The sequence below is a fragment of the Aphelocoma coerulescens genome, chromosome 3 (genome assembly GCF_041296385.1).
Source record: "Aphelocoma coerulescens isolate FSJ_1873_10779 chromosome 3, UR_Acoe_1.0, whole genome shotgun sequence".
In the NCBI taxonomy this organism is placed as follows: Eukaryota; Metazoa; Chordata; class Aves; order Passeriformes; family Corvidae; genus Aphelocoma; species Aphelocoma coerulescens.
In genome coordinates, this window is record NC_091016.1 from 42,693,181 (window position 1) to 42,707,148 (window position 13,968).

The window sequence follows — 13,968 nt, forward strand, 5'->3', positions numbered from 1 at the left end:
CTCAGCTAATACAAAGTCAGTTCCTATTTTCCAGTAATACAGACTGAGATAATGCATTCTCAGTCAAAAGCAAGCTATCTCATGGATCCTCCTGCCCATAAATAATTTTTCAGTGCAAGTAGAGATTAAGGGTGGCAACTAGTATTTGGATTTTTCTGCCTGTAGTGTACAGAGAATGAATAAAATCAACACTTCCTGCCATGAAGACTCTTGTTCAGAAGTGGATAAAGGGCTGGAGACAGAACAGGAAGGTGCAGTGTCCTGAATGTCATAGTGTGGACAGGCTGCTTTCCAGTTGAAAATGCCAGAGCAATGGTTACTGAGTCTTTTGTCAGGCTCTGGATATACTCAGTGCATCCTTCAGGTGAACATCTGACCTTGGTGAGATTGGTTTTCTTTTCATAAATAAGCCTTATCAAATAAGAAAGCTCTTATCCTACAGCTGTGCAATGCTTCAGAATACAAGGACTAGGAAAAATTCAGTCAGAACTGCTTACTGAGACCTGTGCAGAATTTGTAGTGAAGAACTCAAGCCTCCCTTTGTTATCTAGCTAAAAACCTACCCAACAATTTCAAGCTGAAAGATCTCATCTTTGGAGGAACTGTTCCCACTCCCATTGAAATCTATGAAGCTTTTTGTAGAGACTTCATTGAAAACAGAATTTCTCTCTCTCTCTCTTCCACTAATTTGTCAAGTCAACACTGAAAAAGCTGTGTATTCATGCTAATTGACAGCAGAATTTTGCCAAAAAGCTATGAAAAGTGAATGAGTGGGTTGTAAAAAAGAAGCCTCATAAGTGCTAAATGTGGTTAATCTCAAAAAGTGTCTGAGAAAAGTGAAAACAATTACCATTAATAGCTTATTTTAGAAGCTCATTAACTTACAATAAATTAATTTGGAACTCCTTAATAAACCAAGGTAGGGAAGTCATGTAATCAGTAAGGTTTTGCTCTGATCTTACTTGGATCTTTGAAAATAACAGTCCTTGCTCTACTGCCATGAATTAAATGATAATAGCCAAATCAGGAGCACCCCCTTGTTCAATTGGCAACAATTTAATTTGTATGAAGTGCCTCAGGAATGGGATGGGGTTAACCCTGCTTATGTGACCTGAGTACCAAGTCCAAAAGGCTTATGGTTAAACTGATATTGGCTGTTGCAGAACTGATGAAACGTTGACCATTTAGAGTTACCTGACAAGTGATTCTCCTGTCCAGCCACTTCTGATGTTTTCATATATATTGCTATGCAAGGACTCACCCTTAAGAGAAAATGCTCTGATCAGGGAGTCCAAACTATCGAAGTTTAGAAGTAGATGAAATGGTAAGAATTTATTAGATTTGTTTTTGACTACTTCATTTCCACCTTACCGTTCCACACTGCTTCAGATGGGAATTATCTCCAGGGAATTTTGGCATTGCTTTGAAGAACAGTATTGTACCATTGAAAAAAATGGAAAACATCAAGAAATGAACTGCAGCAGCGTTTAATTCTGAACACAGATAATGACCAAAATACCTCTAGATATGGTTTATTAAGGTCATTGAAGAAAAATCACCAACCAAAGATAGCTGTTTTTTAAGTCAGTGGGGTTAAAAAATGTGCTTGGCAGAAGTTAAGGTCTCAGAGAGATAAGTAACATACCCATTTTCTAAGGAGCAATTTCCCCTGAGGTGAATTTAGGATAATATGTCAGTGAGCACTTTCTTGCTCAGCTCTGCTGCCTCCAAAGTTTCTGTGCAAGCCCTGTGCTGGTCCTCTGTGACTGCAGACCCCAGAGCACACTTCACTATGGGCTTGCTCTTGCTTAGCATGTTTTTGTAGTAATGGATGGATTAAATATAAGGATGGAAGCAATCTGCATGGTATTTGTTGACAGAGGTAATCTAGAAAGATTATGTTACTTCCTCTGATGGCTGCTTAATTTTTGCCTTTACAGATGACGGCCTTTGATGAGGGTGGTGTACATTGTTCAGAGGGACTGTCTGAATCTGTTGCTCAACATCAGCTGCAGAATGAAGTCTGTGAAGCTGTAATGTTTTCCCAGTTTTTGTGTTTCCACAGGAGATACTGTATTGTCACAGTCTTTCTCTAGTAATTGTCCATCTTCTATTCCCCCAGTTCTTCATTTTACTCTGTCCTTGAGCAGAACTAAACCATTAAACAGTGCTGAAAGTTATTAATTCATTACTGTATAATTCTCATACATGTTTCTGTGCTATGCTACCATTCCTTCGCTATGATTTTACAATGCAGTACTGAAAAAAGTCTTACACTATTGAGGCCTTATTATGCTTCAAAATCGATTTTAGAAATCTCAGTTATAAAATAAAAAATACTTAAAGCTGAACTATGGTAAAAAATCAACACTAAAAGTACTTTTTCAACAGTCTGCAAATAGAAAATAGTGGAGTTCTGTGTTTTTAATGTATCAAGTCAGTTAACTTCCTTTTTAACTTGCAAGGTCCAGTCACTTTTTCTTTTCAAGCATACTTACTCAAACACAGCTGTGTGTGTTGCTCTTTTGTGCTCCACTAAAACCAGGCAAGCAATTCTGAGGTGGAAAATTTAGCTAGCAACATGTAATATTATTGTATACATGCTAGTACTACTGGAAAATGAAAATTAATAATCATAGCTTTCATTGATAATTGATTTATAGGAAGCTATGGTGCTATAACCATAAAGTTGTAGTAGGAACAAGAAGCATGACACTGGTCTGTTAATATTATAGTTTAAAATTATTCCTTATTCATGTATAATTTCTTCAAGTCTTATGATGTGACATATCATGCATCCTAATCCAGCAATTGCAACAAACCTGTACATTTCGAAAAAAGCTGATTCTGAGTCTCTGACAGGAAAAATCTGTTTCTGCAGTTTAAAAATGTATGTCACGGTGTATGTGGAATTGTCTGCAGGCTGAGCCCGTTTTGTAGTTTGAACAACAATAGGATTGCAAGATCCTGGTGCAGCTAAAGTTTTATTCACTGGTCCTTTACTCCTCACTCAGGGGTGGTATGCAAGACACTTTTATTATATGTTGTGGTGCATCTTGCACAGCAATGCAGTATTGTGCATAGTGTAATTTGCATGTTTCAAGAAACAATTCTCTAACAACTGGTAGTGCTTGATATTGTTCAGTGAAATTTGTTCCCAGACTCTTAGAAGAATCACTTGATTTCAGGATTGGCATGGAAACATTGCAGTATAACATAGTTCTAACTATATCTGCAAAGATTTTGTGTGCTTGTGATGTCTGTACTGTGATGCAACAACAACAACAACAACAAATCAAAGACAGTGAGTTAAATAGCTTTTTCTGTGAAGAGAAATGGCAGCTTTAATTTTTAATGGACATATGTTTAAAGGGCACAGCATGTGAAATAGTCAGTTATAACTATGTTGGTTCACCAAAGTGTTGTTTCCAAGGTCACAGCTTGTTTTTCATTAAATACCTACAAAAGAGATATGCTACAACATTCCATCTTTTTTTTTCTCTTCTGTAAAGATAAGGAGGAAGTTTTAATTTCCCAAATTATACAAAGTGTATATACAGTGCAGGCAAATAATATATTTTGCTTCTTTTTAGTCATCTAAATTTAAGACTGACTGATGTAGAATTTAAGTGTTTGGAAGAAAAATTCTTTGTTTAGTGTGGAGTAATATGTTAGACTAAAAGGAGAGTATTTTTCTTCCAATGTATTTATAGAACAGAAAAAAACCCCTACGTGACCTCAATTTCAGGCTTTTTAAAATGTTAATGTTGTAGATATGTATGACATAGCTCTTACAATCTTTAAAAGAGGAGTTATTAAAATTAAATTAGAAATCCAGATGAATAGTATTTGGATAAAATGAGAAACCCTTCTAATGGATTTTTGTGAAATTTTAATGAATTGAAGAGTTTATAAAGAGCTAGTTCTTTAGAAAAGTCAAAAGCTGAAATAAGACAGAATTACCTTCATGTGCTTGATTTTAAATGCAGAACAATGAAATACATACATTTTGTATTTAATATATTAAAAGGAGTGTCATTATCAACAGAGTCAGATGTGATATCATAAGTCATTAAAAGGCTGAAAGGGAAATTGCCTAACCTTGGATTTTAAACATGGGGATAAAATTATACTGTGATGCTGCAGAAACTCAAACTCATTCCAGAAAGGCACAACAATGAAAAAATGCTTTGATCAAGATATTAATACATGCTATGGGAAAAACGAAGACATAAGCTTTAAATATAGATAATAATTATAAAATGTAATGCATTTTTATAGACAAAAATAATTTACTTCAACATTCTCTAGTAATTTTTAATTTTTTTTTACACTAAAAAAACTTTATCAAAGTCTTGATATATTTGCAAATCAATACTTCAGGGATATTAGGAAAAAAAGAATTCATAGATGCCTCCCAGGACTTATTTCGGCACTAGGATTCATCCACAGCTTTACTAGAATTACCATTACAGCCTACTAGAAGTGTCCAGCTCTTAATGAAGGAGGACTTGAATCTTCAGATAAAAAAATCAGTTGCACGGTGTCTCCTCATCGCCATGGGTAAAGATCCTGAATAAGAAATATCTTAAAACTAAGGGCACTGGAATTGCTGGAGAAGTGTTATGATACTTCCTGAACAATGTCTTATATGCAAGCTTGGGCAGAGTGTGAATGAGAGATAAATCAGTATCTGTCAGTTAAGGCTGGTGAGCAAATTGGTAAGTTCTCCCATTATGATCTTCAGTTTTGCAAAGCTTCCATTAACTTGGGAAGATTACTGATTGTCTATTGATCCTATTGATTGGACATTTACATCTCTAAGGGATGCATAAAGTGAAAGTTCTGTAATGAATAGTCAATATACTCGTGGTGTCTGTGTGCTTATGTTGATCATCTCAGTAGAGAGGAAAGGTTGATACAACTTGAACTGTTTAGCACTTGGCATAACAGCAACTGTGCAATGAAATATTAATTTTTGTCCTTTTCCTTTATTTTCTTAATGTTACCGCTTTAACAAACTTAGTTGATTTTCTATTCAGTGGAAAAATCTCATTTCTACAGCCCCTTGAATCCTTAGGATTGGAGAAGACAAACAAAATCTTTGCTCAGATGGCATGTGGTCCATGACATTTCCCAGTGTATCATATGCACCTGACCATAGCCGGCCTTGCCCCATGGAAGGATGGTTCTCCCAGCTGTGGATGTCCTACCTACATTGTGGTTTCCTTGGGAAGCAAAGGTGTGCAGTGAATCTGCAAGTCAATGTGTTTGTGAGAAGTGCCTGGACAAGGACTAAACTAACAGCAAGCAATTGTGCCGTCTTTATAGATGAACCAAAGCACATAAAACTGGGCATTAGTTTTTTTTCATGAGCCCTAATGTCTTAATGTACATTTTATATGCCCTAAACTGATGATGTGTTGAAAATATCTATAGGTTAAATAAACCTAAATATGCTTTTCCAACAGCTGCCACTTAATGATATATTCTAACTGGTACTTTATCATCATTTTGAGATTCACACTTTTATGAATGCAGGGCTAGAAGGCAATGCTGACTTACATTCATGCTGTGGTGAAAACTAATCTTATTACTGTGGTTTAAGACATCATCATCATTGCAGGATATTATCAGTTGTAATGAGACTTAGCATGATCCATATGTGAGCTGAAGCTCGGTTGACATGCAACTGAAGGTGTGTATTGTGTCTGGTACCAGGTGCACATATAAAGGAATCTCTTGCACAAAAAGGACTCAGTAAGGGCTTTATGGGTGTGTTAGACTGTATCCTGTGTGACTGGAGAAAGGGACATTGCATTGCTGTCTGCTCAGATTTCTGCACTTATTCTTCAGACCTGGAGCCCACTAGCTAGACCGTTTTTTCTAAAAGATTTGCATGAGTACTGTGCACTCTACTTCAGAAAAGGTGACTCTGTATCACCCTCCACATACAAATTGTTATGTTTTGATTTGTCTTCTCTTTTTAGGTGAAATAAACCCCTTCTAACTGTTAGTCTCCAGCAGAAATCACAATCAGTTAATTGTGATTTCAATTAACAGGAACTCCCTAAGATGACTCCACTAAGATTTTTTTCTCTCTTGTATAATGTTTGTTCTCTCTAATAAAGTTCAGAATATAAATCTCCTTGGAGGTGTATATTGCTTAAACTAATCTCTTCCCTCTAAGGGTATTACCACCCTGCCAGTGTGTGCTGGCATCCTCCCCAGTACTTATTGGGTGTGCTGTGGGAAAAGAGACTGTGACAGGAACAGGAAAGTCTTAAGAGCTGTGTTTCAAAACCAGCTGATTATTAGCTTCCTGCATGGTCCCTCTCTGACTTCCGTGTCACTCTCCTGATGAGACACAGGTTTATGCTTCATTTCTCCCATGCTTCTTCTGTTTTTTTTTCTTAAATTCTAAATTCTTGGTTTCTTGCAATATGACTATCCAGTGTGTAGATACTGAGCTGCTGGAGGAGCATCTTGATAGTATTTTGACTGAGGTAATTGAAACTCTGCGTTATAAGTGCATATTTATTTGCTGCGCTGGATTGGGACTTAATAATATTTTTCATTATAAAGAGGCTTCTCTTGTTCCCACTGAAACATTAACTTTACTATTAGTTTTTGAAGGTTAGAAAGGACCTTTGGGAAAATGTAATTCGTGTATAGTGCAGGGCATGTTGTTTCATCCATATTGTCAACAGCATATTTTGGAACGCATTGAAACATGATATATGAGATTGAAATGATCTATAAAATACGTTGCTTTGTTAACAATATGTTAATTTATTACCTCTGTCTACATCCTGCCATACCTTTTTGCAAAAGATTAAAGCAAGCCCTCTCCTTAACAGCTCTGTTCTAAACTCCTCTCTGTGCAAATACTGTGTCTTCATGCAAGACTGCGATCTCATCATGCTTCTAAATTTCCCAGAGAAAAATGAAACATTCAAAGCTTCTGTCAGTTGTTCACTTTTCAAAAAAGTTTTTACAGTCTTTGAATCATTCTTTGTGTCTTGCCAGAGTCTAAAACTCTTTATCAGCCTCTAACTTAAAAACTGAAAATCCACACTGGACATAATGTCTCAACAGCATGAGCTTGGTTGAACCAGCAAGAGTAATGCTGTAATTAACTTAGTAAATGCTTAGGCTTAAGAATCAGACACCCTAAAAGACTGAACTGTGCCTGATTTTCTCAGTGCGGACTGTATGCCTTTGTTATCAGTCAGTGTTGGTAATATCTTTTGTTACTGGAATTCTCCATGCAGAATCATTAAATCTTTCTGGTGTTTAATAAAAAAAAAAAATCAATGCTTTTTTTAAATTGTGCACCTAAATTACTTAGCTTCTCCCACACCTCTAGCTACCTGTGCTTCTGCCTTTCTCTATCAAAGGTAATTCCTTTTGGAAAGTATTCAGGAGCAATGAATAACTGGACAAGGTACTTGCAAATTGCTGTTTAACTTAGCAGAAAACAAGGTGAAGAAAAAAATACTAGAAACAGTGTCAGGAGTGTTTAAGAAAGGCTGAACCTCAGACATCAGCATGCAGAGAAGCAGATCAAACTCTCACAGGAATTGTGCACTAGTAGGCACTTAAGGAGCTGGGTGTGCTAGGGAAGGGGTTTTCACAAGTATTTATTGTTAGGTGCTGTTGTAGACAAACAGAAATATGTAGATTTGATCCAGGGTAGCAGTTCTTCTTCCCCTCTGAAAGCACTGCAAAAAGACATACTACATTTATTTCCACTGTTGGCTGCTATCTTTAAAATCATGCATTAATTTCAAGCTCTGTCTGATTGCTTAGTAGGTCATGAACCCAGACCAACAGGGTTCCCTACCAATGCAAGGTACACTCTAAGTTTTACCTGAACCTATGCTGCTAGGTTTGATCCTACATTTGTGACCATAACTGCAATGTGTACTGATGAGCTGTTGAATAAATCCTTCCTGCATGCTTTAATGATTTGTGTATCTTGCAAACCAGAACTGGCCATCTGTTAAAAGTGGACAGTATAGTGAAATAGGTTGGTACAAATGTTGACTGCAGAACATACCCTTTAAAGACTATGATAGCTGTATTCATGTTACTACAAGAGTTTCTTTCTTTACCCAGGCCAGTGAAATGAGCAGGTTTATTCAAGAAGGAAGGCACTATTTGAAGGTTGTGACCTTGGACCAAGTATTCTGAACAGTTAGGTTTTCTTTCAAAGGTTGTTATTACACAAGCATAACACTATTATTTCCACTGAACTACCAGTATAAGTCATGTGAAAACCAGCTCTGCTACTTCCTGATTATGCTTTAAAATTTATTTCCTTTAACACCTTCCCAAATGAAAACACTGCAAGTTTTAATTAAATTGTATTCCACTGTTTTGTAAGGCATGAATATGCCTGAAATTGGAAGTTAGCAAGAGCAGTATTTCATAGTGAGTAGAAAAATCTGTGTCCTGATCACCTTTGTCAATATAAATCAGAAACATAAACAGTGAAAGAATACCATCTGACCCCTCTGTATAAAAAAAACCAAAACCAAACCCACAACGAAACCCAACAGAACTACTCTGCATGAATTTTTGTGTACTTCTATGTATTAGCTACTGCTACGCAAGTGCCGCTTTTCTAACTACCATGCTGTAATAGCTTTTGGAAGACAGAGAACCTCTTCTCAAAGAGGATTTATAGCTCCAGAGAGTTGCTAGATAGATTTTGAATGCTCACCATAAGAAACAATTTTTTTTCTTCCCTACACCAATGCACTAAATTATCACAAAACACTTGGTTACATTGATTGTCAACTGATTTTAAAGAAGCACTTCATTGTGCTCAGGCTATTGTGTATCTGAGAGCAGTGCAGAAGTGAGAGAATACAAAGGATATCTCATAATCACATGAAATTAGCTGACTTTGTGATTTCAATTGAAACAACGTACTGCAAGCAGGGTTAATATAAATAATTAGAGATAAATAGAAATAAACATCAGAAAGTAACATAAATCACACAAAAGCTGTCCTCTCTGTGAAGTACTTTTCATCCAACTGCCATCAGAAAAACAGTCCACTCATGCTCAGATTTATTCTTCTTTGGTATACAGACTTCTGTCTCTGGCAGTTTCCAGTTTTTTTCCCCACCAGCCTTTCCTACTTGTCTAAAAGTAAATTTTTTTCCTTGCTATTTTTTTGTGTGCGTCTGCATCAGAATCAGTTCTTAGAAGGGTCAACCACATCTGTTAGCAGCACTAGAGGAATCAACTGAGGTGAAGTAAGAAACGGTGTCAGTCAACTCCTCCATCAAAGGTTAAAGAGCAGTTGACAGGGTTTTCCTGGGTACATCTCATCTTCCAGTCGAAGTGGTGCACAAGTGGATTGTGAGGACATTTTATACTGGTGTAAGATTGGAGAATGTCATTTAGCCTGGGCAAGCCTGGTACTGCTCCCACATGCTGAGCTTACAGAAGTGGCCAGAGTATGTGAGTTGTTCAGTGCAGCCACTCACAGCTCCCAGGATTGTGCATGGATGTGTTGGCATGCTGAGGATGTGCAGGAGGCACTGTGCTTGCCATGTACCTGCTGCCCAGGCACTGGCACCTTTGCAGGAAATCCTGCATCTGTTCACATCCCCTTTCCCTTCTCCATACTCACTGGATTTATTGCACAAATACAGATCACGTTCTGTATTAGAAATGCCCTGGCAATGTTGGTTTGCTGTGCTCAAAGCCTGCAGTATGTGCATACCCACTTCTAGCTGGGGACTGGAGACTGAAGTGTTCACGTCTGACCAGGATCCATTCTGACTTCTGTGGTGACTTCTTAACCTGTGACTTGGTTGCTCATCACTGTGTCTGAAGCTGACCCCTTCATCTTTCAAGTTTTCCAGCAAGTTCAGTTCTTTGGGTTTACGTTTAGCAATTCAGGTTCCTATGTGATGGCAACGTGGTTATCTTTTGTCCAGTGACTTACAGGAAGGCTCCAGATACCTGACACCCTAGTAAAAGAAGTTGATATTCCCTGGTTAAAATGTTTAGGAATAGAAATAGTGCCATATGATTGAAGTTTCTTTTAATGAACAGTTGTGAGAACAGTTTGATAAAGGCTGGAAATACATTGGGTATTCATGAGTAACAGTTCTTTCTCAGAAATGAGCTTTGATTTCTGAATACAGGACAAAGAAAAAGTGATAAATGGAAGAGATAATTTTGTTTGCTGCTAATAATTTATCAGCTCTAATCAGGGTGAAACCTATCCATTAAAATGTATGTGCAAATGTGATGATAGTATTAGGAGTGCCTCATTATTGTTAATTCATTTAGTACTCAGTGTAATAGCACTAATCATAATTAGCTTCTCTGGTATTAATAGGGTTGTCACACAATACGTACTGTATTTGTATGAGAATTCCACTCCAGATTCTCATTAATTAGAACACCATAAAAATGCCAGCACTTTAATTTTCCCTATATTAAATACTATGAAGAAGCTTCTAAGTTTTTCCTATTAGAATTTATCAAAATACTGCTGCTACATTAATTTCAGCCAGAAATAATAGTTTGTAATCACCTATTTATCACGAATTCATTTACTGCTTAAAAGTCTTTCATTCTTCAGGGGATTACTGTTGCTAATGTACAGAGGAGGAGGGTAAATACCTCATGTCTTCTGAATAGGTTTCTCTGCCAATCTTTGCAAAATACTCAGTGTCAGGGTCCTGCAGGGCTGGTGTCCCCCTGGGTTGGGTGGTGGGGGACCAGATGCTGTGGGGACTCTGTCAGGGCCAGGCTGGGCAGCTGGGTGGTTGCTCTCCCATGGTCTCAGCCAGGAGCAGGGCAGTCAGGGACTCTGGGCACCTGCCTGACAATGGTGCTGGGCTGATGGAGCCTGCATGTGGGCCCGCAGGTGGGGGCCCCTGTCGGGCCCCATGGTGCTCATGGCAGGCACACTTCTGGTTGTGGTACCATAGGGACCGTGGGACTGGTGGGGACCAAGGGGTAGAGGCTTGGATTAAAGCAGCTCCTGAGGGAAGGAGGTCTTCCTGCAGCATTCTCTGGAGCCCCTCCAGAAGCAGCAGGAGGAAGGGGCAGTCTTCTCTCCAGGTTGGCCCTGAGCACAGGCAGCTAAGCCTCCAGAAGGGGAGTGATCTCAGGGCCCTTCCCTAGGTGTTTCTGTTTGGAAATAAAGAATACAGGCAGTGTATGGCTGTATCAGTAGTTCTAAGGCTCTATAAGCTTCCCCTCTGCAGAGTTACTCTGAACTTTCTGGCAGCCTTTTTTCTGCTGCCTGTTTGAACCTAAGCCCCTGTCTTGCTGTGCTGCTTTGACGAATCCTTTTGGTTGACTTATGGAAATCTTTCATCAGAGCACAGACACGGAGAAATTCTTGACTTCCTTGACCTCTGGTCATAGGCTTCAGCCTTTTGCCTACGAAAACTGATGTCTGCAAGATGGAAATGCTCTCTGCCACCCTAGGTTATGAGAGCTAGTGGTTCTCACTTTAGCAGATGGATTGTGGTTCTCACTTTAGCAGTTGGATTGTGGATCTGAAAGTAAAATACTGAGTAGCCTGTGGCCAGAAACCAAGCTGCTTCATGGGAGGATATTAGGTTAAGAGTGGGATATTTAAACCTGGTGTGGTAGAGGCAGCTGGAGTTGTACCTTGATTGGTGACTTGGGGACTGGAATGCAATATCTGGTTTGAACTGGTATTATTGGTACAGGAATTTGTAGCTCTACACTGTACCAGAAGAGTTTAATCTCTATACTTTCCTAATCTACAAATATCCTGTGGTGTGTTTTAATAGGTCTGATATTTTATACCATAGAAGCACATAAATTGAGTAAAAACTTTAGAACATCTTTGTTTTCAGACTGAGAGCTTCGGGATCTGTGAACCATCACAGGGTTAATTAAAATTCATGTTTCCTTTATATTTTCTTGCTGCCTCATTTGCATGCAGGGTATGTCCTGAGCAGGTTTATTTTGATAGATTGTTATCCACAATAAATTGAAATACCTACTACAGTGCTCTCTGTAAGATAAGAAAAAATTACTTGAGCTATATTCCTAAATCCTAGCTGACTGTGCCATTAGATTGATTCATGCTGTAGCTTTCCACCTTCATTTAAACATTGCTGAAATGAGCCTGAAGCTTAATAATTTTTACCATATCTCTGACAAAATATTGGAAATTGTTAATTGATTGTGCATATTAAAATATTTATACATCAGCAAAATCATCATTCTTATCACTGATACACACTTTGGTCCAAAATCCATCCATCAAGTCAGTCATGTTTTATTCTGCTTTGTTTTCTTCTCTCAGAGGGCAGTTTGTGACATGCTTGTGTTATGTCTGTGTGTAGTATAATGGGATGAATATGCTTTTGATGCCAGCACTATTAAGGTAGCTGTTTATTCAGGTTAAAATAATACCAAAGGGCTGAATAGATCTCAGGTCTCACAATCAGGTTCCAAACTTCAATACAATGAGAGCTGAAAAAGTGTGTCTATGGACATTGTTCAGGTGATAACTATTGTTCTGAATATAGACAGGAATGTACAAGAATAAAGGAATCTTGATCTCACTAAGTATGTCCATAATAGATCTATGAAATTAGGGTTTAATTTGTAGTACTTTTCTTTAAGAAGGTTCAGTTTGTCAAGGGATAAAACATTCAGATAGCAAAGGAGAAATGTGCAGCCAAAGCTTACATATATGTTTAAATATGGCAGAAATATAATCTATCACTTGAAGTCAAATTCTTAGCTAGAGATGGTAAAACTTGTCTTCCAGTGGTGGAAAAAGCCTTCGAGGAATTGAAGGCAGTACAATGTGATTCAGGTAATCTAAGATACGAACTGTCTCCTGGAACATCCCTTCTCCCTCTTGCTGCTGCAGAGCTCATGCAACAGTGTGACAAAAGATGTCGTACTTTGCCTCTTGCAATGTCAGGTACAATTTTTACCAAGCCTAGAGCCTTTCCCTACAGGTGTTGAGATGCAAAAAAAGAGAGAATTTCATAGAATCATAGAATATTTTGGGCTGGAAGGGACCTTTGAAGTCACATATTCAAACTCCCCCTGCAATGAGCAGGGACACCTTCGGGTAGATGAGGTGGCTCAGAGTCCCATCCAACCTGGCCTTGAAAACTTGCAGGCATGGGGCATCCATCACTTCTCTGGGCAACTTGTTCCAGTGTTTCACCACTATCATTATAAAAACTCCTTACATCTAGTCCAAATCTAAGGGTGTTTGCTTTCTATTCTTTTTTTCCCTTGTCCCAGTAACAAAATAAATTTTTCTGCCTGGCAGGTCCCTACATTTCTTTGTGAATTCCATGGTCACCACAGGTCTTTTGAGAAAAACCCTTACAGAAGATTGCATAGCAAACAGATGCTGGTTTAGAATTTACTTTCTGATGCTACTTGAACTTTTGAAGAGGTGACACCAAGCTTGGATAGGCCAGATTGTCTTTACATATTTTTCCCTCTATAAACTTCATGCAGCTTTAATTTACTCATTAAATTGTGGTTTTGGATCCAAATAAGGGTGCCTGATGGTTTATTCATTTCCACCCTATTAGCTGGTCTAAAGGAGATGCAACCTCTGCTCATTAGCCTTGCGTATTATATACTTCTACTGCCATGGATACACAAATCAATCTCGCAAGAGATTTTAGCCATGAAAATCTGCTTTGCTCTTGTAGGGTGTCCTACTTATCTATGCACCCTTATCAAAATTCTAAGTGACTTTTTTTCTTCCTTGTTGATGAAAACTGTGATGTTGAATTTGGTTTTTCATGCATAATCTAGCCCAGTGTCTATCTGCCTGAACACTAGTAAATGCATTTGTTTTGCTGAAGATTTCTGTGACCAGCTCTTAGTAAAAGTGCAGTGATGTTGAGAGGCATCACTTGATTCTTTCATAATACAAATGTTAAAAGATGCTATCAAATATTGTGAGCCTGT

General features: G+C 38.1%; 1 long non-coding RNA gene across 1 annotated transcript in view; it reads left to right on the plus strand.

Moving 5' to 3' along the window:
- LOC138107996 (uncharacterized) overlaps positions 1 to 3,379 on the plus strand; it is a 63,922-nt gene extending 60,543 nt beyond the window's left edge. Inside the window, exon 3 of the long non-coding RNA XR_011149819.1 lies at positions 1,941 to 3,379. This is a non-coding gene — a long non-coding RNA (uncharacterized lncRNA). The remainder of the gene's footprint in view (positions 1 to 1,940) is intronic.
- The last annotated feature ends 10,589 nt before the right edge of the window (positions 3,380 to 13,968 follow it).